Source organism: Silene latifolia, chromosome 9, assembly GCF_048544455.1.
Source record: "Silene latifolia isolate original U9 population chromosome 9, ASM4854445v1, whole genome shotgun sequence".
In the NCBI taxonomy this organism is placed as follows: Eukaryota; Viridiplantae; Streptophyta; class Magnoliopsida; order Caryophyllales; family Caryophyllaceae; genus Silene; species Silene latifolia.
Genome location: NC_133534.1, coordinates 51433896 through 51444811, shown reverse-complemented (window position 1 = coordinate 51444811; position 10916 = coordinate 51433896).

The following is a 10916-nucleotide window of genomic DNA, read 5'->3' as shown; positions in this document are numbered from 1 at the left end:
TTGTTGACTGCTTACGTTGAATTTCACGAGATTTTCAGAGAGAATTCCAGAGCTTTTATTTTCTTCAAGTGTTTCTATCTTCGAGTTTTCTATCTCCTTTTCAAATGAATGAAGTTCTCTATTTATAGAGAAACAGTTGGGCTTTCTCGAACTTGCATACAGGCCCATTTCTCAACCCGTTGGCAATTTTAGCCTGATTTGACTTCTGTTTGGATCCGAATAACTCAGAATGACCTAAATTTGATTTAAAAGGGACAAAAATAATTAAATTGAGTAATTTATTTATAATTAACTCAAATTAATTCATTTATTTTGTTTTCGACACTTAAATAAATTTTTAGTGCCTACAACACACAATCACACCCACTCCAATCAATCTCCGTCACCGACTGTCCACTGGACCAGCCCTGCCAGTGGGGGACCGCAGCCGTTCCTACCTAAGGCCCGCTCATCATACCGAGCGATAACCCTGACCCATTAAGGTGCACATTCCCTCCCGTGGCGGGTTCCACGGAGGGCGAAACTAGGGCGTGAAGCCACTCCCACAAGTGACTCCACTCAGCCGAGGATGCACCTCGAGAACCAGAGACAATCAATCACAGACAGCTGCGATACAACAACAACCAACAAACTGTATACACCAACCGATTACCGCATATACGCTACCACACAACATAACAACAACACAGCAACCACGACACAACAACCGACACACTAGACCATCCACAGGAACTGAGTAGGCGAACCTACCTTTAAGCGATTGCAATGATTCCATGCCCACACACGCAAGACCCAGCAATCAAGCAACACATATACACACAACACAATCATCTATTACTACCATTCTAATCCCAACTGAAACCACAAGACACAGATGATGATGACGACATACCTACATGAGGAAAACTTGGCAAAGGATCGCTACCCGACTCAAGCTACGCACTCCTAAGGCATAAGGACCTTCAAGGGCTTCCATGGAGGACATATGGTGAAGGGAATAGGAAAGGGCGATATTTAGGTTTAGGAGAAAGAGGCGGAAATGATTTGCGGATTTAACAAATCACGATTATAAACCCTCGCTGAAAAGACGCTACTCGATCGAGTGGCCCCTACTCGATCGAGTATCCAAGCTACTCGATCGAGTAGCCTCTACTCTATCAAGTACCACCCCTAACTCAAAACACAGGATAACTTTGGTACGCACTTCTAAGGACTATTACTGCTTCCAAGGTCGGTCAACGTTGGTCAACTGGTCTCTAAAAAGGGCGGGTATTATAGTCTTCCCCCTTTAAAAAGAACTTCGTCCCCGAAGTTCAACTCACCTATCTCAAAGCACAAGATACGGGAACAAAACGACATCACTACTCTTTCGTCATAGGTCACTACTCCCCGGAAATACTATCCCCCCCCCCCCCCCCATGTCATCATCATCAACTGTCTAACACTCCATATAGATCGACTCCTACAAGCTATTACTTGAAATACTAACCTCACCACATGGACCAACACAACCAACGACTACCCTGCTGCTCATAACTCTTAGCCACGCACTACGAGATTACACGTTCACTAATAACAATCATAAACACGAAACATGTCACCTTAACACCACTATGTTACTCAACGATACAATTCTATTCAAACGCATGACATCACAACTATCTCAACCTTTACTTCCACATCCGATTTACTCAACAACCAAAGAAAACAATTATAGTTTCGTGCAAGAAATATAACCGAAATAATAGAAAACATTATTAACAAACAACCAAAAGATTGCAATGTCGGCCTTTTTATTTCGCGACATTACTCTTCCCCTCTACAAGGAACTTCGTCCTCGAAGTTCACCACCAAATTACTACACATATTATTTAAAACTTACTTCTTGTCATAAAACCAACACATATGATTCATTATAGACATTACTCATTACTCATACAACCATTAATTCATGAAGGCATATGCACTATATTCGAGTGATTATTCCAAGACACAAATGCATGTATACATCAATTGTACATTTATATAGGAAATACACCACTCCGATGAATTATAATTAGCAGACATCACGGATGTAAAATGAATGCAATAAGAAACAACTACTGCTCCCCTATTCGTTATGAATACGCATCCAAAACCCAAACACGACTTTCATTCATATGAAATAAACGGTTCAAACATGTTACTAATCATCAACAACCATATTAAACACCAAAACATGTAATAATATAACCATTAAAACAATTTTATTTAACGAAAAGTTCCTGTAACAGTGCTACTCGATCGAGTATATAGGGTACTCGATCGAGTGCCTGCTACTCGATCGAGTGTCTTGGCTACTCGATCGAGTAGGCCTGAGATCAGAATACCCCAACCTTGTCACACCTGCAGCTACTCGACCGAGTATAGGGTACTCTGTCGAGTAGCCACAGGTCAAAATCTTAGAAATTCCTGTCATAACACCATATATATATATATATATATATATATATATATATATATATATATATATATATATATATATATATATATATATATTGTAGTCGGGGTGACAACCCGACCCCCAACATCCTGCAAATAAGTTCAAACTAAGCAAATCCGGCCTTATGGCCATCCATACAAACCAAAGTAAAAGTTCCAACTAAGAACGACTACCATCATTCAACATCATCAACCATAAACAAAGAGAAAGAAAAGGAGTATCACTCCTGCTGCTGCTTATCCATCATCTCATCTCCACCACCATCTCCTCCTGAGGTGCCTGCTCCCGATGACCCAAGACCCGCATCAACCCCCGCCCCATCTCCAGGACTCACATACCATGGGGTCAAACCACCAAAAGCAAAGGACTGTGGTGTCCCCCAGGCTGACTGATCCACCCCGTAAGAGTGGAAAACCCCACTGTAGCCCCCAACTCCGCTCCACCACACTGGATGTGGTCCCTCGGTCCCAATCCCCTGAGTATACGCCATCTCATGCATGTTCCGGAGTGTCAAAGTAGATGACACTCTCTCTGCCAAGTAGCTCGAACGCGTCTCTGGGGTATCGAGGTTGGGGTAACAAGGAAAAGGGTGCTGCTGTGGTGCTGCTGGCCGTGGTCTGGTCTCAGTTGTCCTCTTCCTCACCCGACGAGGTCCTCTCCCCAACCTGGGTCTCTCCTCCACTGCTGCTACGTTCTCCCACTTCTTCGGCTCGGGCATCACCTGAAGGATCGTGTCATCAATGAGGTATGTCTGCAATTGTTAGGGTACATTATCCTCCTCCTCCTCCTCATCGAAGTCAACAGCTACCACCACTGGGTCTAACGGCTCTGTCGGTGGGAGGTGCTCAGGAGTCGGGATCCTCATCCAGCTCATAGATCACACCCTCCAAGCTAGGCTACCATCAGCTGAAGTTCTCAACCATTTCAGGTCGAGGCAGTAGTCTATGTCCATGGTAGGCACCGGTGTAGGTAGAGGAACATACTCAGAAGAAGCCTCAAAGGAGGCTAGCTTTTCAGCTAGCCGAGTGGCAATAGCACCACAACTCAAGTACCGAGTGGTAGAAGTAGCCATCAAGGCAAGGCTAGCACAGACCATGGCAGGAGCATTGAAGACCACCCTCTCGGTCCGCTCTGGGTTAAGATAAGACATCAAAAGCAATAGTTCATGATTGTTCAGCTTACTCATATCCGACCTCTCATAAAGAAGATTCGAAATAGAACGAAGGAAGATCCTCTAAGTAACATGTTGAACATCATTAATCAACATGTTGCTGGAGGTGGGAGCTGACTATCCGGAAAGACAAGGCATAAGGCGGCAAACACCGCACTCAGATGGGATCTCACTGATGGAATCCTTGGGAGGCTTGGCCAACACAAGGTGAGAAGCAAAAAGGTCTATAGACAACACAAAACTCGTGTTCATAAGACGGAACTCAACAGATTATGCAGTTGGCTCGTATATAAACGATCTCATAAACTCCAAAGTCAGAAAAGGATAGGAATGCTTCCTCAAACGATAAAACCCCGTGAACCCCAAGGTCTCAAAGATATGACGGACATCCGTCTCAATTCCCAAGTCATCAAGAAGTGTGGTATCCACACAACGGGTGGGTCTCATCTTGCGTTTCTGTAATGCCACGAATCTCTCCCTTTGTTTAAAGTCCACAAATACTACTGAAGGATACTCGGGTACGGACGGTACAACCGGTCCGCTACCCTCCCCATTTTCGGACTGTGAAGCCCCCCCCCCCCCCCTTACTCTGACGGGTCCCTATGTTTAGTCTCGGCATTTGTTTCAGCATACAATTTAAACATACTTGCATAGGCCTTTAAAACATTTAATTTACACAAATTGAACATTGAATAATCATCTATGTACACACTTTCACCAACAAATTCCCAATTTGATATATAAACTCAGTTTATAGTATTTCAGACGATCTCCATAGCTGTGAAAATTTTAACATGAATGAATATGATTTACTCGACCACTTCAACTGTCATGACATGGCTCAAACGCTATTCCATATGTATACTTGATAACATGTGAAACATTCATATATGTTCATAGAAAGGTAACTTAATACATGCCATCGCCAACCTTCAACATTATGAGCAAACCTCTCAATCAAACTAGGCAGACGGTCTCTACAGCTGTAACGATTTTGACACATTCATCAACAATTAACATCACCATTACTATATTAAAAGTTTAACTCTTGCATATACATTCATATCCAACACAAAATCTCAACTATAGGAAACGAATTTCAATTTGGGGCACTTTTAAGACAGAGTTTTAAGGCAAGTTTTAAGGTGAAAATCACAAAATCCAACTTCCAACATGATATATGCAACATTTGGTACTCAATTTCATCATCCAACATGTGGAAAACAACCAAAAGTCAATTTTAATTTTACAAACCCTAGAAAAATTCGTCCCCAATTTTGCAATTTCTATTCTATTTTCAGCACAATTAACATCAACAATCATGAAAGGGAAGCATGTGAATCATATTACAACAATTACAAGCAATTTTTCGTCCATATGAATCGAAATTTCAGATTATTCTATTATTCTAATAGATTCAAAGTGATAAAAACATGTAAATAGGGAAGAAATTCATACCTTGATCAGATAGGAAGTGAAAGAACGAAATTAAACAAAGAAAATCACCCAAATTAATCACCACAAACACAAGAATATAAGAGTTTTAAGAGGTTTAGGGGCTTAGGGTTTCGAATAAGGAAGAAAGAATAAGAAGAATGAGGAAAAACAAGGGTTTTATGAAACCCGTAAAGGCCACTGTACTGTAGCCTACTCGATCGAGTGCCCTCTACTCGATCGAGTAGGTGCTATTTCGTCGAGTATCCGCAGAAAATTCCCACATTTCGACGTCATAGCTTCCTAACTAGATCGAGTGAGGTCTACTCGGTCTAGTAATCACTCGCACTCGGTCAAGTAAGGTTGAGTACTCGGTCAGAATTATAAGACTAACTGAAGATTCCTGCAAAACAATATCACGTGTCGATTCCAAACCAAGTCCGGGAATCGTCACTGGTTATCGTACTCACTCATATATCACCATTACTACTCAAATATATTATACCGTCTCATCAGATAAGATTCATATCACATTACGCTACAACAAACTTCACGCAACATGGTTTACCTGCTACCGAGCCATCCGTATACGCAATTATGTCATTGTTTCATGTCTAAACTCGTCTTACCATATTGCTAACAACTTATACTTACGTTAATTAAAACATACAATTAACGATGAATTTTCCACATATCATCCAAGTGTATTACTATCATGCTCAAGCTTCAACATAACCAAGTTATTCTACACAAATTAATCACCACATAGCGGAAACTTTCAATCATTAAGCATTGTATATACGCATCACTATCTGCTATTTCTCATACTATAACTCAACACTTCTCTAACTATCATCATTATAGCTATGGTAAGACTTATAAGCTCATATAGGATCACCATCACTAACAACCTGAAGCAAACACCAACATGACCACTTTTCATACTACAGCATACACTCCTACACTTTTCACGCATTTCTATTAAATAAAACCTTTTACGTTTCTCATTATCATCACATATACTCACCAATTCTACCAAAACTTCACCATCCACGATCCGGATGCAACTATCACGCCTATATAAACTTCAACAAAGACTCAACCATAGATAGTTCCAACGTAATCAACATACAGATTAAGTACATACACACGGACTCCACATTCCCATATCCAGTGACTGGCTTAAGTACAATGGGGCCGGGATTTTAAAATGAGGGTGCCTACTCACCCAAAATCTAGTATCAGCTGGGGCTCCCATTACACATACACCAGGTTCATTTTATTAGACTCACTACGTTCATTAGGTTTATTTGTTACAGGTTCTAAAATCGTCGCTCTGATACCACTTTGTAACACCCCCAAATACCGACGAGCCTTAACCAGACCTTCCTTAGCATTTAAGGGCATTACCATCTCGGTTGCCCGAGGTAAGTAATCATCAAAAGTCGATAAAAGAACAATTATAGTTAAATTTACAAGTGTTACAACCGACTAACAAAATAAAGATACAACTCGTCAGCTACACGCTATCACTATCAGAACTCGTGAGGACGCATCCCCGCCAGGACTCCAGCTATCAACCACATCAACACCTGCCAAGACCGACTGCTCACCATAAGGGATCACGGCAGATACATAAACAAACAAGACAACCACACAAGGTCAGTAACTGAGACAAGACATAACGAAACCAACAACAATTACCAACACAGCACAAACACAACCAATCACACACAATCACACCCACTCCAATCAATCTCCGTCACCGACTGTCCACTACACCAGCCCTGCCAGTGGGGGACCGCAACCGTTCCCACCTAAGCCCCGCTCATCATACCGAGCGATAACCCTGTCCCATTAATGTGCACATCCTCTTGATAGTGAGGTTTGTCGCACTCTCCCAATCAAATAATTAACTCAACTAATGTAGTAGGGTAGTCGAGGTCGAACCACAAGGAGCATGGGTGATTACTAATTGCTTTGACTCCTATGCTTAGCTAAGTCGGATAAAACAAGGATGAATGATTATATAAAGGACTAAATTAAATAACAAGAAATAAATTAAACTAATTAAACTATAGAATGAGAAAGCAAGCTAACAAATACGATTTACTCAAATTAATTAAAGCCTAGGGAGCGACTAAACCACCGACATTCGTAATAAATCATGAGTTCCTTCAACTAGTTGTTAAGGGGGGAAGTGTATTGGGTGGAGACACCTCTAATTCGCCCACCAACTCCCTCCCGGGCTCATGATGGGACACTAGTGATACCGAATCAACTCCCTCCCGGGCTCATGACTCGATTTCCCCCGACTCAAGACTCAAGGCTCACCAAAGTGGGCCCACTCCGCTCACCTCTCATCAAGATCAAGGGCTTAAGCCCGCGATAAACTCCCGGTCATCCCTACCCTTCTCCCGAAGGTGAACTTCAAACCGAAAAACAAAGGCACCCCACTTGGGTCATCCCAACCTAACCAACTCCCGTTGGTGGACAAGGGTCAAAACCGACAATTACTCCCAAATAAACACAACAATTCAATTCCTTTGGTTAAACCCAACAACCCCTCCTCAACAACTAATTTAATGAAACTCAATTAGATAAATTACTCATGTTCGGGTCTAATCGCATCCTAGTAAGGATACTACTCACCAATCATGGTTCTAAAAGCAATAGAGACAATAAAGATGGATTATTTAAGTGTAAACATGATGTAAAATTGGATTCTACAATTAATCATGCAATAATTAAATAAAACTATGATAATAGACAAATTAAGCTAAGAAGGATAAAGATTAAACCAAAAGTTACAATCTTTGACACAAGAAACCCAAAGACTCAATCTTTGGGTGAAAACAACAATGGTGAACAAGGAAAAGTTGAACAATAGAGAGAAAAACAACAATCAAACAACAAAGAGAAGAATTCTAACATAAACAACTCAACAAAACTAAAGAGTAAGCAAATGTAAACAAATGAAACTAAGGAGAGAAATTGTACCAATTCAATAGCAAAGAAAGGAACTTGGATTAAAATAAGAAAAGAGAAATCTTCAATCTTGTTACAACCCAATTTCTAGTACTAATAATGAAGTAATTATTGAAGAACTTGTTCTAATTAAAGAAGGATTAGCAAACTAATTAGGAGGGATTCAAACTTGGTAAGGAAAAGTATCTATCTAGGGGTATGTGTAATAAACTAAGATATGGTAATGGGTGTATTAATAATGTGAGTGAGCCTTTTATACTAGTATAATAAATAATAATAATAATAATAATAATAATAATAATAATAATAATAATAATAATATCTAACCAAAGACACCAGTCATCCCCCAACAAAAGCAACACCCAACCTCTTTATCCTTTAGAATTCAATTTTGTCTTCTACCCAAGACCAAAACAAAAACACGCGTGATAGCTTCCACAAAAAGTACACCCGATCAATACATCAAGATACCCGACCGGGTATCATTACGCCCGCACGGGTATAACTTCACCCGACCGGGCAACACTTCACCCGACCGGGCATAGTTTAGTCCCGCGGCTGTATAGTTTCACCCGGAAGCTGCAAAAGTGCCAAATGTTAATTCGATGGCTAAACTGAATTGGTGACGGCGGCTTCGATTCCGAGCTTGATTGTGGCGATGTTGAGGTGAAGCTGATGTGGCGCGGTTGTACACGGTGGTTGTCGAGGCTGGGTTCAGAGGAGAAGCAGGGGAGGCTCGAATTGCAGGCCGTCAAAGTTGTCTTTCATGGTGGCTGATTTCGCACTCGGGTTTTGATTCCGAATCAAGGTGAGCAATTAAATTGAATTGGGTATGGTGTGGTGGTGGATGTGGGTGTGGGTGTAAATGGTGAATGTGAATTGATGATGATGATGATTTAAAGAATATGGTGGTTATGGTGGTATATTAATGGTGTAGAATATAGATGTATGTTAATGATGAGTGGAGAATTGAAATACGGAGAGTAGCAGACATTGGCAAATCTAGCAATCGGTTTGATGAAGTAATTTTGGTATCCACTGTCAAGATGCATTTTTAGTGCACCCATTGAAGATGAACAAAAATGTCATGAATTTCCCGTGAATTATTTGGGAATGGTCAACCGTTGACCTCAATCTTCTTTTATTATCATTTGACTCCGTCTTATTCACCCGCTCTCACTTGCTTCGTACCTATAAATACGAAAATATGAGAGCAGTTACCATATACTCGAGATAAGATAATTATTCCCGATAAATCTAATAAAACTAATTACTTCTAATTAATTAACAAAATGAACTTTTATTAACATTTAAAGCACACAAAATCGAGTCAAATACAAGATAAAAGCATGGGTAAAATGACGCTAAATTACTACTTATCATCCCTCCCGTGGCGGGTTCCACGGAGGACGAAACTAGGGCGTGAAGCCACTCCCGCAAGTGACTCCACTCAACCGAGGACGCACCTCGAGAACCAGAGACAATCAATCACAGACGGCTGCAATACAACAACAACCAACAAACTGTATACACCAACCGATTACCGCATATACGCTACCACACAACATAACAACAACACAGCAACCACGACACAACAACCGACACACTAGAACATCCACAGGAATGAGTAGGCGAACCTACCTTTAAGCGATTGCAATGATTCCATGCCCACACACGCAAGACCCAGCAATCAAGAAACACCTATACACACAACACAATCATCTATTACTACCATTCTAATCCCAACTGAAACCACAAGACACAGATGATAATGACGACATACCTACATGAGGAAAACTTGGCAAAGGATCGCTACCCGACTCAAGCTACGCACTCCTAAGGCATAAGGACCTTCAAGGGCTTCCATGGAGGACATATGGTGAAGGGAAGAGGAAAGGGCGACATTTAGGTTTAGGAGAAAGAGGCGGAAATGATTTGCGAATTTAACAAAACACGATTATAAACCCTCGCTGAAAAGACGTTACTCGATCGAGTGACCCACCTACTCGATCGAGTGCCCCCTACTCGATCAAGTATCCAAGCTACTCGATCGAGTAGCCTCTACTCTATCGAGTACCACCCCTAACTCAAAACACAGGATAACTTTGGTACGCACTTCTAAGGACTATTACTGCTTCCAAGGTCGGTCAACGTTGGTCAACTGGTCTCTAAAAAGGGCGGGTATTACACTATCTACTTGTCATTCAATCTGTCTAAGGTCACAAAACAGGGGGTTGAGTCGTTTTTACTAGACTAACAAACTAAAATTAAATAGCAAGGATTGAAATAGGAGATTAATCAGACAAAGAGAAATATGCCAGGATGTCGGTTCACCATGATATTACACATGTCAGCTAAAGGTAGGTCAGTCGGTCTGATGTGAGAAGGGTAAAGGAAAGGTCCTCTCGGTCCGCTATCCGCCCTAAAATACTACTAACTTAGCTTTCACCCTCATTAGTGTAGTCTATTGTCCATAACAGGTCTATTCATTCCAATCTCTCGATCTAGGTCTGAATTTAACCGGATTAATTGATTCAGTTGCATGCATTCAACCTAACAATTACAGTTATATTGTTATCAAACAATTCTCACAACAAAACCTCCTAAACCAATTAGAGCATCATCATTATACTACCATGGCTCCCCCAATCCTAGCATTAAGGGATTAGCTACGCATAATAACTAATAGAACAATAACAAAAGATATAGAAAGAACAAACATAATAAAAAGAGATGTGCAAAAGAAAAATAGATTAAATAGAAGGAGAGTAAGAGAAAGATTACATAAAACGAGATCCGGAAAAATAGAGGAACAAAGTAACGTTTAACAGGGAAGAGTTT